The sequence below is a fragment of the Falco punctatus genome (genome assembly GCF_963210335.1).
Source record: "Falco punctatus genome assembly, chromosome: Z".
NCBI classification, from domain to species: Eukaryota; Metazoa; Chordata; class Aves; order Falconiformes; family Falconidae; genus Falco; species Falco punctatus.
Genome location: NC_137586.1, coordinates 67710034 through 67730120, shown reverse-complemented (window position 1 = coordinate 67730120; position 20087 = coordinate 67710034). Strand labels below are relative to the sequence as shown.

The following is a 20087-nucleotide window of genomic DNA, read 5'->3' as shown; positions in this document are numbered from 1 at the left end:
TTTCAGGTGTTATAACTTTGAACACCATTATTTACATATCTTCAAATAGGAACCTTATTTTTAAAATGGGTTAGCTTTTTAGCCTTTAAATACTAAAATGTATTATTGGTATGATACAGGGGTTTTGTGTTTGTGTTTAAATACATGTTACATGGGAAAATTATGTGTTTCTTTAAAAACTGAAATCTATGTAAGTTGCCCAGGATGCTTGGAGCTTGCTGACATAAATAGTGTGGTTAGAGTAGTTGACTAGTTGATTTAGTTTGTTACAATGCAGCATGGAACAGATGTTAGTTTATTACCAGCTTTCTGTGGGATTATGATATAAAGGTTGGGGAGAAAAAGCTAGAATTGGCAGACTGGTTAATTATGCAGAACAGCATGATCTATGAAGTTGGTGTCTGGTGCTGCTGTATTGGGATGTATTGCAGATGTTAAAAATACTCTGCAGGTTTTTTTGAAGGAAGAGCTTGGAAAACTGCTTATACACCTTTAGGTACATGTGCTTATGTCAGAAAATGGTGTTTTAACCTTTGGGCTAGAGTCCCTGAGCTGAGGAGTGCCTCAGAGTGAGAAGGTTTTATAGGGAATTTCATGCAAATAGACTTGTGCTTCTGCACTGTACATAGGAAAAGAGAAAATGTGACAGGAATGACAGTCAAAAAAGTGGTGTCTGAGCTTGGAATATGGGTAACACACAGGCCACCAGAAAAGAGGACAGCTGAATTCTGGCCTTCAACAACAGTAGTATTGTTTATGACCAAATAAAAATGTCTCTTGCTCTTGTGATGTTTCTTGCCCCTATTATTGGTGGTTAAAAACTGTTCAGAATATTGTTCACCTGATAACAAGGGCTTCCAGTTCACAGCTCTGTTTTTTAATATCCGCTTCTTGTGTGCCAGTGTTGTCTACAGCTTTAGAGTTTTTCTCCTTCCCTTTTCTTATGTCCCTGATTTGTTTATGACTGAGAGGCATGCTTATTGCCTCTCAGCCTTTATTTTACTAGGCTAATTAAACCAGGCTCTGTTAGTATGCTCTTTGTACTATCCTCTCCTTGCTTCTCTGGTTAATTCTCATAGCTTTTCTCTGCACGTGCTTGAGCTTAAATTATGTTTTTTTTTAAGTCAGGTGACCGAAAATGTTCACAGAGTTCCAGTGGAGATCTTGCTAGTTTCTTCTAAAATGGCTTTAATACAAACCTGTCTCTGCAGAAATTTCCTCCCTTGATACAGCCAGATTGCAGTTGCCTTTTTCACAACTGTATCTTTCTGACAGCTTGTATTCATCCTGATTGATTAATACATCCAAGTCATTCTCCTCCTCTGTTATTTCCAGCTGATGATCCTCTAGCTTACAGTAGAAATTCTTCCTGTTCCCCGAGTGCTTGACCTTGACTGTGCTATTGCATTTTGTTATTACTATCACTTTGGTCCTTGAAGGCTGTTCAGTTCTTGCAATGTGATGTTATGATCTTCCTCTGTATTGAAAGTAGTTCCAAAATTATTATTTTTTTTTAGTAACCCTCATCAAGTGTCATTATTGTGATCCAATCTTTTAGTTCCATTTTTGCTATAAGGTCAGTTCTCAGAATGGTTTGTAAGGAACCCCACTCTTAATCTCATTCTAGTCCAGTAGTTCCCTTCCACATTGTAGCCTCACTTTTTCTTAGTAAAGCCCTTGCTGTTTTGCATTAAATTTGTCTTTTTCTGTCTTACGTACTCCTGTCCATACAGTTTGGTGTTGTGTGATTTACTGAAGTACCTATGTTTAAGACATTAATTTCTGTGATCTAAACTTTTACTTCCTCCATAATATAGGAGGTTAGCCTGGACTATCTGCTTCTTAATGTAACCATATCTAAATCCAGCCTTTTTTGCTTCATGAGTATCTGTCTATTAAACCCAACATGACTTGATGAAAATGCCAAATGAAGAAAATTAGGTTCTTCAAGTGTCAAGAGAACCATTAATGACTCTTAGCAGTCTCTCTGAATTTCTTATGAACTTTTCTGAATGCAAAATATGCTTATCTAGGCCTTTTTGTAATGTCTTTATTTGTAAGACTGTCTAGTCTTACTTTCCAAAAATGCATTAGGCAAGTAGTTGGGAACCATGGTGATACTTCATCTTTGGGTTCTAAAAATTAATGTATAGACGCAGAACTACATTGAGTTCTGCTTAATGCTTGATACATGCTGTGAGAAAGAGGCAGAGGATTTTATGAAAGTTTTGTGAGATACTAAGTTTTCCTCTTTTTGATGAAAAAGAATTTCAAAGATGTTGCAAAAAATTCTAGTAATACTTCTCTTAACAGGCCAGCCATGGGATTACAGAACATCTTAATGAAATAAAGCATTCAAGCCTGTTTTTCTTGCACAGAACCATACTCTGCAAATCTGCTGGAAAAGGTCTTTAGTGGTGTGTGTTTTCCTTAACCAACATGATTGTTAGGCATGAATCCTTCCTGTGTCAGCCTTGCTAGCCTTCATCTTGATAGTACCTGACTGTCTCCTTTGTATTTAAAAATAGAAATGACAGTCTTTCTCCCTCTGCCTTTTTTAGCTTGATTAGTTCATAGCTGGAAGTGTGAGACACTTGAGGGAAAGCTAAATTGAAGGGTTGAGGCTCCCATTCTGAATGGGGTTAAGATCCATTGTTCTGCTTCCAGGAGCAATCCCTGCCATCTTTTGTTGAAGTCACGTGAAAGTCTTTGTTTCAGTGCTTTGTGTTGTTTGTAAGTTTTGCTGGTGAAAAGGAGCATAGTTCTTGTGGTGACAGAGCAGTGAGCAGCAGGAGGGGGGAAAGACGCTTACAGCAGCTGGTACTGGGAGATGCTTCGGGTTGTGCTCAGGAACACAGCAAAACCTACACCACAGCAACGGATTGTGACCTTCCTGTCATTTAGGCTTTCTAAGCTCAATTATATGCAAACTAGATTTTTGTTAATGTGCTCACATTTGGTTTTCACCACAATGGTTTAAATAATTCAAAGTGGAGGTAAGGCGTATGTGACACAGTATGGTTTTACTCTGTCACAGTTAAGGGCGGAGTCAAAAGTTGCCGAGTATAGGTGGTTGTGAGTGATTTTCTTCTGTTTCTGTTTCTGTTTTAGTGTTTAGTGTACTGACACTGTCAACAACGTGTGACACTAAGAAGCAGTGAAGAACACTTTCTTTGCTTTGGAGAATGTAGATAGATCTATGAAGCAGCCATTTCAGTGATTATTCAACAGAAATTCTTGGGATAGTTGTGCTAAGTAAGAAGATTCAGATTTTGCTAGAACTTAATATTATTTAAGGGGAAAAAGAATAAGACTTCTTAGGGGCATGAAAATACCTCTTCTGTCCATATACTGTATTGATCCTATCCAAGGAAAATAAAGTGCATGCTTTGCCTTTTCTCTTGATTCCTCATTCTTAATTTTTTGACACTGTAAATAACATTTCTAATTACTCTCTGTCTGACTCTGGTCAACTTTATTGTAATTTTTTCAGTTGATGTAATAATGTTTTTATGAGTCCATATTTTTTTTGTGGGGAAAGAGTGCTGTGAATTAACATGATAATACTAGCAGCAGCTTATGATCAAAGAGAAGAATCTGTCAGATAAACTGTTGATAAACTTACACATAAACTTCATTAATATTTTGAATTCTCTGTATTGGCAAAAAAAAAAAATGCAGGATATTGTTTGGGTTTTTTTACAAACTGAAGCTGTTTAAAAATATATATTTTCACCTTGATATCATCAGAAGGATGCAAATGCAATATGGTGAGCCTAAGGTCTTTGTGGAGTTTGGTGGGCATGGAGGGCAGTGTTTAAAAGAACAGACAGTTCTGAGAAAGAAACAATAAAAAAATGCATATGTATTACTCCAAGCTATGTATATAAATATGATCTTTGTATGTTCCTTCCCTCCCTCCCTCGAGCAAATACACTGTTTTCTTGTGCCATCAGAGAGTCTTTAGATGGCTGTGTATCCCTGCATCCCTGGTATTGAGAGTTCTACTCCGTCGGGGCAGGTTATGATGCTTCAGGGCTGTGTTAGCAATTAGGAAATGCAGTCTAAAGAGGGAGAAGATAAAAGAAGTGAACTTGTACATTTTCTCATGGGAGATAGGACCTAGAGCACAATGGGGAAGGCGTTATAATGATACCAAACAAAGTTCTGGGGCACTGAAGCTCAGTTTAATCTCCAGTAGTAACCCTGCTTTTGTGAAAATACTCCCAAGTGTAGCTGGGAGTGAACCTGGCCAACCGTGTCTTCAGGCAAGTTTGTTTTAGCTACTAGAATTGAATGTTAATAGATTAATTTGGAAATCTACTCAACCTGAAATTTCGTTTAATAGAAAAAATGTAGAACTAAATATGACTTAGGATGAAAATATTTATTTTGATAAACTTTTGCAGATGTTGCAGTTTAAGAACTCTTTTGAAGTGGTGTATCTAAGCCTTGCATATCTAGGTTTCAGACTGTCGTAGGCATTTAATAGGATGGTCCTGCCCTACAGAAAAGCCCCCATGTTGTCGAAAACAAAAAGAATTTCTTGAAGCCATCTTGTCAGCAAGTTGTGTCTGTCTTTTATAGGCATAGAGAGACTTCTATTTTAGTATTTCAGAAGCATGAGAACATGGTGCACAAAGATGTAAATCTGGGGTTCTTTTTTGGTGTGGGGCTTTTTTGGTTGTTTTTGTTCATTTTGGGGGTTTGGGATTTTTTTTTAAGATGTGAAACTTGATGTCTGTCTCTCTTCATTTTTTTTTTTCCACCTGAAAAGGGTGGCCAAAAGATTATTTTTAAGACATTTCTTTTTTTTTTTTCCTTTTTTTTTTTTTTTTTTTTTTTGTAATATGCTTGAAGGTGATTATTTTTTATTATTCAGATGTGCTTGACCAACAAGAGGTTACTTAATACCATTTTGGTAGTTACCACCGTTTGCAGTGAAAAACAGAGTCATGGAATCATAGTATCATAGAAGTGACTGTGTATCCCTTTTTAAAACAGTGCATCTTGAATCCTGATAAGTTACACCTAGATCATAAAATGAAACTTTGGAGAATCATGGCTAATGAAAAGAAAGAAAATTAAATTAGAGAGCTCAGCCGTAAAAGAAGTGGGTGCATAAAGGATAAGGCAATCTCATGAGTAGGAGAAATGAGTGTCGCAGAACTGCAAGATTTACTTCTACACAAACTCTGCATGCCTTGGAAGGATCTAACTCATTGAGTAGCTTTCAAAATTCAGGGGGCTAGTCTGGGCATCTGAGAAATGTGAGAGATATTTTAATTCCCCTGAAAGCTTGAGATTATAAAACACATCTAGCTTCCTACATCTGCTGTTGTGAGAAGTTTATACTGTTGTAACTCAGAAGGGGAGGCCAGTTGTGTTTTGCTGTGAGATGAAGGACTTGTTAGAAAACTTAAGCGCTATCAGTGGACATGTAGCCAGGGGAGATGGAATTATGTTTCTGTCTAATCATAGACACATTGCAGAGCATAGCATTTAAAATATTGACCATCATAACTATATTCATTAAATCCGCCAAAAAAAAGCAGTACAGCATATACTTACATTTTCATTCCTCACGTCGCAGGTTTCAGGATCAGTATTGTCCTTGGTTTTATTTTCCAGTCATCCTTGTAGTTGATATTCAGTATAGTCTTTACATAAGTATTTGGTAAAAAGAAATATATTTTACTGAAATTGCTGAAACAGAGCATTTAAACTTAGGAATCTTACAAATAGGTTATAATTGCTTGTTTGAATCTTTCTGGATTTATCTGAGTTTAATTTACTGTAAATCTAATATGCAGATAAGAAGTCTGCACTTATACAAAAGAGTTAATAGGAATCATTTTAACAGCAATATGTTAATTTTTAGATAAGTGTTATAGGTATAGTTTGTGTATACATTCTGGGCTGACCATATGGCTCAAGTATTCATTAGTACTTTAGATATTTAAACACTTGGTACTTGTAGACACTGTTAAACATTCATATATGAACATCCTTCTTGTAAATGTAGATGGAAAAAAAAGACTAGCTTCTAAGTTGCTCACTAAATTATTCAAATTAATCTAGTTAGGTGTTACTTGCTGATCCTGCAATGTACTGTAAAGCGTGTCATGATTACTGTTATACCATTCAGTTGCTGTTGCTAGCAGTGATGTAATTTCATCTTTCTGTCATGGAATTGGATGCAACTACTTATTTTAATCGAATTCATTACATGGTATAGCTGAAAAGAGCTTCTGGTTTGATTGCAGGGAAGTGCCTAATTTTTAAGGTATTCTAATCCATGAATCTGAAAGCTAGTGTTTTAGTTACTTGAGGACTGAATTATCCTGAGTCAGATTACACTGATGTGTTTTCTCATGCAGCAATTAGAAGCTCATGTTATCTTACCATGATTTGCAGAAGTCTTGCTGCTTCCTTGCTATTGGCTTTTATTGAAGTATTCCTTTAAAAAAAACTACCTACCTGAAAGTTTTGCTTTAAACCTTCAAGGTTTAATAAACTACTTCCAAATTTTCAAAGTTGTCTCTGTGTTATTCATGAATAAGGTAAATGCTTCTATGCATTGCCTGTATGTGACGTTGGAAGAAGAGAATTTTTTTAATTTTTATTCATTTTTTTTACTTCTGAGTACAAAAATGCTGATAAACTATCTTTTGGAGAGCAACAGCAGCTTTTTGTTCTTAATTGCACCTCTGGATATGTAGCTTTGCAGACAAAACAGAGCAAGAATAGTAGACTGGTTATCTACAGAAGATAACCAGTCTACAGAAGACTGGCCTGAAGGTGAAAGAGACTTGTTATTTTAAATGAATGAATGAATGCAAATATATATATGTGCTGTATTTTGTGGGCTCATCTATGACACTTGTTACAGAATTATGTGTATTTATTACAGCCTGTTATATTTGTTATGTTAGCAAATCTTTCAATAACCTGATTGGTGATGTGTAGGCTTGCCTGCTTTTTGGTTCAGAAACAGATACTTGTTTTTCTGGTATCAGATTTCTTTACTAGCTTTCTCTCACTCCCAGCAAAAATACAGAAGTAGTAAAGCTTAGTCTTTATAATGCAGTTTCATCATTATTTGCAAACCTGTGGGAACCAGACATTATGCTGGGCCAAAATCACTTACGAAATTCAAGGTACTTTTTCACCATGCTAATTTGCTTTTTTATAAATGTCAGCAAGACAAAGGAGAAAAGGTAAAATGCCACATGCAAGATTCACTTATATATGAGAAACTGCTATAGGTAACCATGACTGCAGTTTTTTTGCCATAGATGCACAACCTTGAGAGTCAGTGCACTCGTTTGAAGTGCTGCTGTTGTAAGAAGGAAGATTCAGCTGTCATTTCAATGAATACCTAATCGTAGATTGATGGGGGAGCAGTCTGTAGAATCAATGCATGTTAAAGAAATGATCCTGAATTAATTACTTGTATGGCATTGTTGAGCTTAAGGCTACAGCTCCAAGCATGGAAGTTAGAGGATGTGTCAGCTTACAACAGTTATCATCCTGTATTCTTTGACTACAGGACAATGCATTGTTTTTTCACAACATTTTGTTGTAGAAGCTATATAGTGAGTGAGGCTGAAGGCAGCAGGAAGAGAAGTAACAGTCTTATGGCAAAGACATTGGGGTGGTCCTTGAGAATTCTTGGAAAAACCTAAATAATTTTTACCAAAAATTAAGTAAATTTAAAAGCAAAGTCTGAGGCAGACACCTCCATAGAAAATTTTAACCCAAGTATTGTTGTTCTTTTTGGCATTGCTGTGAAAACTCTCCTTAAAAAAATACATTTAAAAAATTTATATGCATATACTTGTGAAAACTGGGATTGGATGAAGTGATGCAGATTATCTAGAGACATGAGGTATAAGTAGCTTGAATGTGTTGTAGATAGTCTTACAGGAAGTTGATTTATTTATTTCAAAGGTCAGTGGGTCTAAAGCCATTTTGAATAAATTACTAATACCTTGAAAGTTTATTTTAAGTTATATGTAAGACGTTAAATCTTAGAGACTGTGTTACACACTGGTGCATTTCTCTTGAGTATATGCCACTCTGATCATTTTTGTGTTAGTTAATGTCTGAATACATCTACAGTAAGATTTTTTTTTTATAGATGGCATTAGTTGGTTACTTAGAACTCTTGAAAATCAAACAACCTTCTCTCCTTCTCTCTAAAAATATAAATTCAGAATTTTAAGTACACCTCTGTCTTTTTGGAAACTATCCTTTTTAATACTTTTTTTTTGTTGTTTACACCTTTCTCAGAATTCACCCATAAAATAAAATCTGCAAGTTAACAGTGAACAGCTTTCTACACAATAAATACATTTCTAGAAACACCAAACCTGAGGTGAAAGGTAGGGAAATATGAAAAATTACATCAGCATTCTCCATTCTCGGTGCAAACCCCAGCAAGCATCCCGCCCCTTAGCTGTTGCTCATTTGAACCTTGTATACATCACTAGGAAAAAAGCTTTCTGTAAGATCTAGTTGGATCCTTCTCTAAGGTTTACTGTAATTTGGCCAAATATGCAGTTTGGAGAGAAAAGAAGCTGTTACTTGTTCGGAACAATGCATCATGTTCTGAGATGTAGTACTTTGTAGCTACTGACTAAATTTATAGCACTTCTAAACAGCTTCATAAAAAAAATCATAAATCCTTAGATCCTCTTTTTACCACTTCAAGCAAAAGGCTCCTAGTTTTAAGTTGTAATCATGTTTTATTTTATTTTTAGAATGCCAGGATTTTAAAAAAAAAACAAAACAAACCCCAAACTAATTGTGACATCTTTAAGCACTAAATAGAGTTTCAGGTTTTACAAATTGACCTGGTAGATAGAGGCTTTAGTTTCACTGTGATTTGTGAGATGTGGAATTTTCATGTGGCAATTGTAGGGTATGCATTTTAAATACAAGTCTAGAATAGATTTGAAGTTGATAGTGGTAAAATATTGCTTGATTATTAAAACACTTCTTAATAGATCCACACCTATAAATATAGTTGGCTTTAATTTGTTTATTTCATAAATATTGCATCATTCATTTTTATGACTTTTATGGAACAATAAATAACATAAGTTTATCACTGAAGTGAAATCTTCCTCTAAAACTCTCTCTCTGCACATTTTAAGATAATTTAATCTTTGCTCATGTCCTCTTCACTCTCCTTTCTTGTGGTACTGGTTTTGTCTCCATCTTTAGTTTCATTGTTTTAGGAAAAGATTAAATTCAAAAAATAGTGAAATTCTTTCACTATGGAATTCAAAATGAAAATAAATTACAGGTAATATATTGAACAGAACAAAATTAGTGATATCTTTATAATCTGTAAATTGGCATTTTCAGCTGCCCCACCTTTTTTATTCTGTATTTTGAGATTAGTGCTTAGACTTAAATTGTATGATATTACTTAGCAAAATTTTGCAATTATATTGCACTATATGCCTATATATATACACACCTATATATGCCCAGAATATAGGTTGGCTAACCAAATTTAATACATGTTTATACTATCAAACAAAAAATAGGCTTACTTATACAGCTAATGAAACTTGCAGTGATGCCTGACTGCAGTGATCTTATTGGTGTGACCATACAGCTCTTACATGTCTAGAGGCTCTGTTTGGGTATTTAAATTGCTTACAAAAGAATGGGTAAATTGGATGGTAATTTAGGCTAAAAATCTCATCCAACAGCTAGATCATGGTACATAGAAGGATACATGCATTATAGCAGGAAGGGAAAAAAAAAAGGGGACATCCATAGATAGCAGAGTATTACAGGAGAGTGAAAAATAAAAGCTGAATAGGTGATGAGGCAGTTTGGCCACAGTACAGTTTGTACAGTGTTTTTATTGAACCCCAAGCTCTGTTTTTGGTCTCTTGAGTTCTAATTCATGCATTCCATTGTACTTGCAATATCCTTGTACCATGTAGATTTACAAAACGTCAGGTTTAGAATTTAGATTAATTGTTCCTTTGTTCTTTCAAAAACAAGTTTTTTTTTTCTCTCCAGGAGCAGAGAGTGCTTTGGTTAGTACAAGATCATAGTATCATTTAGGTTGGAAAAGACCTCTAAGATCAAGTCCAGCCATTAACCCAGCACTTCCAAGTCCATCACCAAACGATGTCCCTAAGCACTGCATCTACACCATTTTTAGACACCTCCAGGAGCAATGATTCCACCACCTCCCAGGGCTGCCTGTTCCAATGCTTGACCACCCCTTTCAGTGAAGAAATTTTTCCTAGTGTCCAATCTAAACCTCCCCTGGTGCAACTTGAGGCTGTTTCCTCTTGTCCTGTCGCTTGTTAACTGGGAGACCAACCCCCATGTGCCTACAGCCTCCTTGCAGGTAGCTGTAGAGAGCAGTAGGGTCCCCCTGAGTCATCTCTTTTCCAGGCTAAACAACCCCAGTTCCCTCATCCACTCCTTATAAGACTTGTGTTCCAGACCCTTCACCAGCTTCATTGCGATTGTTTGGACATGCTCCAGCACCTCAATGTCTTCTTGTAGTGAGGGGCCCAAAACTGAACACAGTATTTAAGGTGTAACCTCTCTAGTGCCCAGTACAGGGGGACAATTAATTCAGTAGTCCTTCTGGACACACTGTTTCAGATACAAGCCAGGATGCTGTTGGCCTTCTTGGCCACCTGGGCACACTGCTGGCTCATGTTGTATACTAGACAGATGTGTATCAGAAAAATACAACACTTTCTGGACCAGAAATTTTGAAAGTGCAAGGCAGCATTTATACTTTAACTCAGTTACAAGTAGAAAGGCTTTTGTACCATGTATGGTAAACAGGATCTTGAACAAACGCATAGTTAAAACTTATTTTACGATCATCTCATGCATAGCATCTTTTTGTATTTGCAAGATGGACTGCATAAACTCAGCTGGCTATTATTGTTTTGAATTTATTTTAATGATGAAAAAGAGATGTGAAGAGGACTGTTTCTAGTGATGTTTTTTACAGCATTTTGTTGGAATATAAAAGGAACGGATTGCTTAGGTTTTTTCTTTTACTATGTAGTCGTGACAGTATGTTTATTTTTTTTCTTTTAGCTACTAGTCATTCGTTTAATTAAATGTCGCCTGAAATTACGGTACATATGAAAATTCTATTAATTTGGGGACAAGGAAGAAATTTCTTATAATGACTCTTAATTCTTTCTAGGGCATGTTAATAAATAATTTCTAATTTCTGAACCAAATCCTTCCTTTATTCAGCAAACTCTTGTTTTCTGCTCCTTGATGGTGGATCCAGACCTTCATTTGAAACAGTCTGGGGGTGTCCAAAGTTGCTGAACACTCAGATCAACACATTTTCAACAGGTGGAAGGGAGAAGCTTTGAGCAGGGAAGTTGTACTGTACGATTTCTAGAGGCCCCTTCTGTCTTCACCCACTCTGTGACTGTGTGGAGGACTGTTGTATTGCCTGCTTAGATGGAAAAGCATAAGAGTGCAAAACAGCGTATTGCTGGATTTGTGTTTATTCTGCATTACTGCAGAAAGTTTTTGTATGATTGTTTCTTTAGATACAGGTGTAGGTGGCTGTAGGCATTTTGGATGCAATGTGTAGTGGGCTGGCCCAAAGTTCTGCAAAGATCCTACAGACAGCAAGGTAAAGACTTTGGGCTGGATGTAAAAATAATCTATGCTAATTGTCCCAGCTTGTGCGGGAAGCTGGCTCTGGTATCCTACATTCTGCTCTCAGTGCATATGGAGAAGGTGGCAAGTAGGAAGGAGTCTCTGGTCTCAACACCTGTGTTTGTCCTTTCGAACTTACAGCGTTAAGTGACAGGCTGGAGAGCAAAATGAAATTGATGCAAAGATTCATTTTGCTTAAGTCTTCCCCAGGAGATACTTCTTAACTATTCTTTACAAATTCCCAGTCGTAGAGATTATTTAAGTTTCTTATATTTTTTCTGCTGGGCTGAATTATCCGTATAGCTGGAAGGGAAATCTTTCCAGCTATATAAATATTGACACTAAATTGGTCTGTTTACTAGCTTTTAACATGTGAAGTGGCCATAGAGTACAGATCTCCTTTATAACAGTCTTCTGAATATATCAAAATGTGAAGTACATGCCCTTGATCATCTCTTCTATTCTAAACAAATTATTTTTAAATTTTTTTTGAAATCATGTTCTCTCATTTCATGCTGCTGCTTTTGCCTGACCTCTTTTCACATTGTCTGCATTTGAAGTAAAGTAGCTCAAACAGGACATAGCTGATGCCTCACTTCTACCAAAAAAAACCCCAAAATGAAAAGCCATGTCTTTCTATATAACACTCCTGGTAATGCACTAGAGAGGGCAGTAGCATCCTACTGTTGATTCAGCTTGTGGTCTGCAGTAGATTCAGAATCCTTTTCTACAGATTCAAAGGGGTCACCTCTCGAGGGAACATTTCAGAATTCAGTTTCTTTCAGTACTGCAGAAGAAGGCATGGTCGCATGGTTCCTTTGTTGGTGATGGTTTTGGGTTTTGTTTCCTCAAAATCTGGAACCTTTTTTCATCCTGTAGTGAACGAAAGGAGGGGGAATCTACATGTTAAATGGTCAATATCAGAGTCTGAGAGGTTGATGATTTTCTTTGGTTTTCTTCTGTTTCCTCTTGTCTCCATTCCCCCTTTGTCCCCACTTCCCCAAATCTGTGACACTGAAAAAGGAGATTAAAGAACAGCATAAAGAGCTCTGCAGAGACTGACTGCAGAGGTCACTCTTCTATAGAGAAAAAAGTTCTAAGACTTGGTGTTTTTTTTTCCAAGGAGAAAATAAGAAAGAGTTTCAGGAAAGAGTGCCATAATGCAAATCCTTCTATTGAAAAATCTCTGAAAAGAACAAAACCTGGCTTAGGAAGATCAGAGAATTCTACATTCATTTTATGGGAGCAAGGATAGCTCTTCAGTCTTGGGGTCGGAGCTTATGGAAGACAATACAGAGGGTTTTTTTGTTTTTATCTCCCCTCCCCGGGAGGAGCATTTGCATCTATTCCTGGGATTCTGTTTCAGGTCATACTTCTTAAACAAACATATGAAAAGGAATTAATAAATCTACATATAAATCTACCATGCTTATAAGAAACTGTCATTAAAAATAATAAGCAGAGCAAATTCAACAGTTTCTAGAGCATCTAGTGTTTTCTGCATCTTGTGCAGATTTTGCCTGCTGTGAGTAAATGATCCTCTGTGGCAGGAACCTTGGAAAAATAAACGCGATAAAATATTTGTGTGTTATATGGATACTGCATGAGAGAGGGAAAAAGCTGGGAGGGTGGAAATTACCAGTGTAAATATCTTCTCTGGATTGCACTTTGAATGTAATATAACTCTAAAGTAAAAGCAGTGATACAGATTTGTTAGCCCAGTAAAAGCCATATGCAATTGATTTTACTTGTGTGCATCATTATATTAACTTTCTAAGATGCTTTTCCATGGCGGACTGGTATTCATGAAACAGTGGCTGTAAGGCACATGTCATTTTTAGCCACTCACATTTGTACCAACCAAGTGGCTGAGGCATGTCAGTGTATGTACTGTTCTGCCTGGGTCCTCATCAGAAGCTTCTGATGAAAAAGATGACTTTAGAACCCAGTCTGGATGAATAAGGCACAACACTAAGTTGTGGTTAACTTCGTCTTGATAAAAATGAAATGTAACTATGTTTGGAGTTTTCATTAAACTCACAATAAGATGGTACACCTTCTAATATTTAGCTTGTTGCCTTCTCTGTGGCCACGAGCGTAGGATTCTGTGAGGGTGTAAAATACCCATTTTTTTAAGTGTAAAAGTTCTTTTAGTATAGACCTTTTACTGAACAGCCGAGTAGCCTTATTTTTGTTTCCCTCTTAGAAGCTCTTTGAATTTCTTATCCTTTAAAGGGTGTTATCTAGCTATAATCACTTCAGAGACTACTGTTCAAAGGAGGATAAGGAAACAATGGCATTGTTATGAGAGTAAAATTGTGTTAAGAATCAACATGGTATTTATTGCAAAAATAAACGACGTGGTAACAGGAAATCCTGCCTCCCCTGCCCTGTGCCCCCCCACCCCCTGCAAGCTTTTGCCCACATGCAAAACAGATTTTAAATAAGTAAATTAATTAATTAAATTATAAAGCAAACAAACAAACTGACATATGCTTCTGGCACACTTTTCGTTACAGATGAGTTCTGAAATTTCAGATTGAATGCAGCTTCTTTCCAATAAGTCTGTAACTTTGCTGGTTTATAACTTGTAATTTATCATCACAGAGTCACAGAATGGGAAGGGACCTCTGGAGATCTAGTCCAACCCCTGCTAAATCAGGTTCTTCTAAAGCAGGTTGCACAGAATCCTGTCCAGGTGGGTTTTGAACGTCTCCAGAGGAGGAGACTCCACAACTTCTCTGGGCAGACTTCCAGCGCTCTGTCACCCTCAAGGTAAAGAAGTTCTTTCTCATATTCAGAAGGAACTTACCTGTTTTGCAGTTTGTGCCCATTGCCCCTTGTCTTGTCACTGGGCACCACTGAGAAGAGCCTGGCCCCATCCTTTTGACATTCACCCTTAAGATATTTGTATGCATTGATAAGATCCCCTCTCAGCCTTCTCTTCTCCAGGTGTAACAGGCCCAGCTGTCTCATCCTTTCCTCATAAGAGAGATGCTCCAGTCCCCTCATCATCTTTGTAGCCCTCTGCTGGACCCTCTCCAGTAGTTCCCTGTCTCTCTCGAACTGGGTAGCCCAGCACTGGACACAGCACTCCAGATGGGGCCTCACCAGAGCGGGGCAGAGGGGGAGGAGAACCTCGCCTGGCATTTTGGCCATGGTCCTCCTAATGCCCCCTGGGATCCCACTGGCTGCCTTGCCCACCAGGGCACACTGCTGGCCCACGGGCAACTTGCTGTCCACCAGGACTCCCAGGTCCTTCTCCACAGAGCTGCCTTCCAGCAGGTCACCCCCAGCCTGTGCTGGTGCATGGGGTTGTTCCTCCCCAGGTGCAGGAACCTACACTTGTCGTTGTTGAACGTCATGAGGTTCGTCTCCACCCAACTCTCCAGCCTATCCAGGTCTCACTGGATGGCAGTGCAGCCTTCTGGTGTATCAGCCACTCCTCCCAGTCTTGTATTGTCCACAGACTTGCTGAGGGTGTGCTCTGTCCCTTCATCCAGGTCACTGGCGAATAAGTTGAACAGGACTGGTACGGTCTTGTACACTCAGTACTGACCCCTGGGGAACACCACTTGTTACGGGCCTCCAGCTAGACCAGGGGTCCTCAAACTGTTTAACCAGGGGCCGGCGCGGATGCAGTGGCAGGCAGTCATCTGCAGCTGCTTGGTTTCCCCCACCAACCCCTGGCAGGGGGGGATGGGGGGTTCTGTAAATACCGGGGGCCGGATTGAGGACCCTGGGGGACCGTAGTTTGAGGACCCCTGAGCTAGACGCTGCCGTCTGAGCTCTGCCCTTCAGCCAGTTCTCAATCCACTTCCCTGTCCGCTCATGTAACCCACACTGCCGGAGCTCACCTATGAGGATGTTACAGAGACAGTGTCGGAAGCCTTGCTGAGGTCAAGGCAGACAACATCCATGGCTCTCCCCTTGCTTACCCAGCCAGTCATTCCATCACAGAAGGCTGTCAGGTTGGTCAGGCATGATTTCCGCTGGGTGAATTCATGTTGACTGTCCCCGATAACCTTCATTTCCCTCACATGCTTGGAGGTGACCTCCAGGATGAGCTGTTCTACCACCTTTCCAGGGATGGAGGTGGGGCTGACTGGCCTGTTGGTTCCTGGTTTCTCCCTCCTGCCCTTTTTGAAGAATGGAGTGACAGTGGTTTTCGTCCAGTCCTCAGGCACCTCTCCTGTCCTCCATGACCTTTCCAAGATGATGGAGAGTGGCTTGGTAATAACACCTGCCAGCTCCCTCAGCACTTGGGTGTGCATCCCATCAGAGCCCATGGATCTGTGGGTGTCAGGTTTGCTCAAGTGATCTTTAACCTGATCCTCCTGAACCAAGGGAGTGTCTTCCTTTCTCTAGACTTCCAGTCTTGCCTCCAGGATTGTCTGGGATTCCTGAGGGCTGGCATTGGCAGTGAAGACTGAAGCAAGGAAGGCATTCAGTAACTCTGCCTTCTCTGTGTTCTTTGTCACCAGGGCACCCACCTCATTCAGCAGTGGGCCCACATTTTCCCTTGTCATCCTTTTCCTGGTGATGTACTTGAAGAAGCCCTTCTTGTTGTTCTTGACCTCCCTTGTCAGATTTAATTCCAAATGGACCTTAGCTTTCCTCATTGCTTCCCTGCATGTTCTGACAACATCCCTGTATTCCTCTCAGGTGGCCTGTCCCTTTTTCCACATCCCATAAACTTCTTTCTTGTCTGAGCTTTGTCAGAAGCTCCTTGCTCATCCATGCTGGTCTCCTGCCCACTTTGCTTGATTTCTTGATCATAGGGATGCACTGATCTTGAACTTGGAGGAAGTGATGCTTGAATATTAGCCAGCTCTCTTGGACTCCCCTACTTTGTAGGGCCCCAACCCATGGGATTCCTCAAAGCAGGTCCTTGAAGAGGCCAACGTTAGCTCTCCTGAAGTCCAGAATTGCAATACTACTTACTGGCCGGCTTCTGCCATACAAGAGCCTGAACTCCACCACCTCATGGTCAGTGCACCCAAGGCTGGCCCCAGTCTTCACATCTTGAGCCAACCCTTCTTTGTTTGTGAGTACAAGGTCCAGCAGTGTACCTCGCCTCGTTGGCTCTTGCACCTCCTGCATCAAAAAGTTGTCATTAATGTTCTGCAGGAACCTCCTGTAACATGTGTGCCTGGCTTTGCTGTCATTCCGTCTGTTGTATCAGGGTGGCTGGACTCCTCCATGAGAACCAGGGCCTGTGATGGTGAGGGTACCTTGAGTGTCTGTAAGAGGCCTTATCGAGCCCCTCTTCCTGATCAGGTGGCCTGTAGTGAGGACCCCCAACAGTGTCACCCATGTTGGCCTGCCTCTGAATCCTTACCCATAAGCTCTTGACTCATTCTTCATCCACCTCTAGGCAAAGCTTGACACATTCCAGCTGCTCCCTCACATACAGAGCAACTCCACCAGCTCACTTTGCTGGCCTGTCTTTCCTGGAAAGTACAGGGCCATGCATGCCAGCATTCCAGTCGTGTGAGCTATCCCACCGTGTCTCTGTAACTGCAGTGAGACTGTGGCATTGCAGCAGCACACAGATCTCTAATTCTTCCTGTTTATTCCCCATGCTGCCTGCCTTGGTGTACAGGCATGTCAGAGAGCTAATGGAGCACGCGGATTTCCCAGGAGGGGTGGGAGAGGTTCCACCATAGTGACACACATCCTCGAGGTGGCTGGCTTTCTGGTTCTCATCTTGGGAGTCAGCTAAGGAACATGCATCACTGCTCTGGTTAGCCTTAGGCTTATTCCCCAGTTGGATGTGATGGCACAAGCACTGCCACATGGTGCCCCTCCCCCTGAGTCCTTCAGTTTACAGCCACTCCCCCAAGCTGGCTAGCCTGCTGCTGAAGATTCCCCTGTCTCTTCTAGACAGGTGGATCCTTTCCATCCCTAACAGGCTACAGTCAAAGAGCGTCCTGTTGTCAGAGAAGCCAAACCTGTCACGACAGCACCAGCCACAAAGCCAGAAGTTGATGTACGTTATACGCTTATTTCTGGCTGTGCCCCTTCCTCTTTACTGGTAAAATGGAAGAAAAAATGACTTAGACACCAAAATTGTTCACCTGCACCCCCAGAGCTTTGTAGTCTTCCTTGATTCTGCCCAGGTTCTGGCTTGCAGTGTAGTTTGTGTCCACATGAAAGAGTACCAGAGGATAGTAGTCTGTGCTCTTGAGAGGTGCTGGTACTCGCTCAGCAGTATCGCAGACGTTAGCTCCCGGAAGGCAGCGTGCCTCTTACGCCTCCCTGAGCCTCCCAGGCTGACAGATGGGCACTTCAGTGCCCCTTAACAGAGAGTCACACGCTACAAACACCCAGCGTTTCTTTTTGTGGTAACCAAGGTGCTGCTGGGACAGTATCTCCATGCAGACCTTGCTCGTGGGTGTCTACAGCTGCTAAAGCTTCATATCTGTGTCTGGTTGTAATGCAGGAGGGTGGAGACTGAAGCAAAGTCCTACTTTTGTGGGACACTAGGGTCCAAGGTGCTTCGTTCTTTGTGTTGTCCAGGCATATGGTCCTGAAACCAGCTATCACCACCTTGGACCCTCTAATACTATGCAATCTTTTAACTGTTACCTGCAACTCAGCCACCTGTCATATCAGATCTTCAGCCCGTGCACACCTGAGGCAGGTACTTACCTTTTCTCCAGGAGAAGGGTCAGGGCACTCGCAGCAACCTACTGCCTGTACTGATGCCTCATTCCTAACCAGTTCCATCTGCATGGATGCATCAGACATCACTGGAGCTTCCTCTCTAGTAACGCTGGCTTTTATGCTGAGGCAAGTGCCCACCATCCTGGCAGAGACCTAGAGCACTCCCCTGGGTCATGGACCTGCAAGCAGGGTGCAGAGCCCTTCCTGCGTGAACTGCTGTGCCAACTGCTGCAACGCACCCTGGTCACAGCACTCCCCAGGGCTGTTTAAATCTCCCATGGTTACTCCTGGCAGCGTCCAGACCACGTCAGCCTGGCTCATGAGAGCTGCTGGCTCCTGGCAGGGTTCTCGGTTCTTCATGAGTAACAGCTGCTAGGATCTGAATTTTCATGTGCTGTGAAAGGTGCATTTCAGTTTTTTCGAAGGTTAATAAGAGGTGTTTTATCTTTTCAGTCTTCACGCTCTTTCATTAAAAGCTGTGAAAACACTCCAGCCTGAAAGACCAAATGGAACACATTGAAAACAATGGTGAACAAACTTCCTCATGCTGCTGTTGTAAATTTTTGATTTTCAACATGATGTCTCACTAGTTCATCTCTCCGAAAGCAGTATGTATTTTAAAAATCTGATACTTACCTTTTAGTCTTTTGCTGTCTTTTGTGATGCATTGCTGTTGAACAGCCCATCGGGATGGAGTTAAATGCTTTCCCTACAAAGAGGGAGAGAAATACTGTCTTTCTTTAGTTAAGTATATTTAATGGAAAGTATTTATGGATCCGTCTTGTTCAGCAGGGTAGGCTAATTCTGAAGCAGACTGGAATTTTCACTTTTGGGGAAAGCAATGCTTTTTTCTATTCTCAGCATTCTCCTCTTTGTCGTCAGAACCATTTGTCTGAAGAACAGCCTTGTCCTTAATTCCTCTCTTTCAACTCGAGTCCATTGTCAGATCTTAACCTACTATTCCACTGTCAAAAGAGCTTCTATTACTATTTCTGAAAACACAGTGTTCTTGGACTGAATTGGTACTGCACAGCCTCATGCTTCAGAAGAGGCTGTCTCACCTGGTGCTGCTGCCTGGGATAGTGGTTACCATGACCTTGCTGCATACCTTGCCAAGGCCAGCCTGCTGGTTGCTGCCGCTGCCCAGTAAGTTGGCTTCTCCTGGCAAGTGGGAATATTTGCTCTTGTCTACAGTGGTTGCTGCCACAGTTCCTTGCATTGCTTCCAGTGGCAGCATGTTGGTTAAATGCCAGCAATAAAAGCACACAAAGCAAGAGAGCTGCCTGAATTTCAGTTTTGTTAGTAATTGTGTTGCAAAGATTTTTAATCTCCTTTAAAATTACTCAGGTGGCAACTAGAACTCCTGGTTTATGGAAATTATTTTCTTTTTTTTGCATTTGCATTTTTTTTTTGCAATTTGCATTGCCAGCTACTGTGTGGATAAGTGTGAGAAAAGGAGTAATACCTTTGTTACAGAGGAGGGAGATATACACAGGAATTGGAGAGATGGGAGTGTCTCAGAGGGTCCACAATCCAAATCTTGGCCTTGAAAGTTTGTGTTTCTTCACAGAAACTGACAGCAAAGAAACTTTATATGGGTTTCTGTTATGACAGCTGCTACACTTGTGGTTTCGTTTTGTGATGCCTTGCCATTTTGAACAATACCTTATCTTTTAGTTCTCAAGGTTTGACTCAACAGTGGATATTTAAGGAGTTGTTCAGCTTTTTTGTATGAA

At 40.3% G+C, this 20087-nt stretch overlaps 1 protein-coding gene and 1 long non-coding RNA gene across 3 annotated transcripts in view; one reads left to right on the top strand and one right to left on the bottom strand.

The window, feature by feature from the left end:
- COMMD10 (COMM domain containing 10) overlaps positions 1-20087 on the top strand; it is a 118967-nt gene that overhangs the window by 59858 nt on the left and 39022 nt on the right. The gene's annotated exons all lie outside the window — the stretch shown is intronic.
- Positions 935-18460, bottom strand: LOC308056532. Its single transcript, XR_013924865.1, has 2 exons — positions 18337-18460; positions 935-12555 (listed from the first exon to the last, which is right to left on the bottom strand). It is a non-coding gene; the product is annotated as an uncharacterized lncRNA (long non-coding RNA).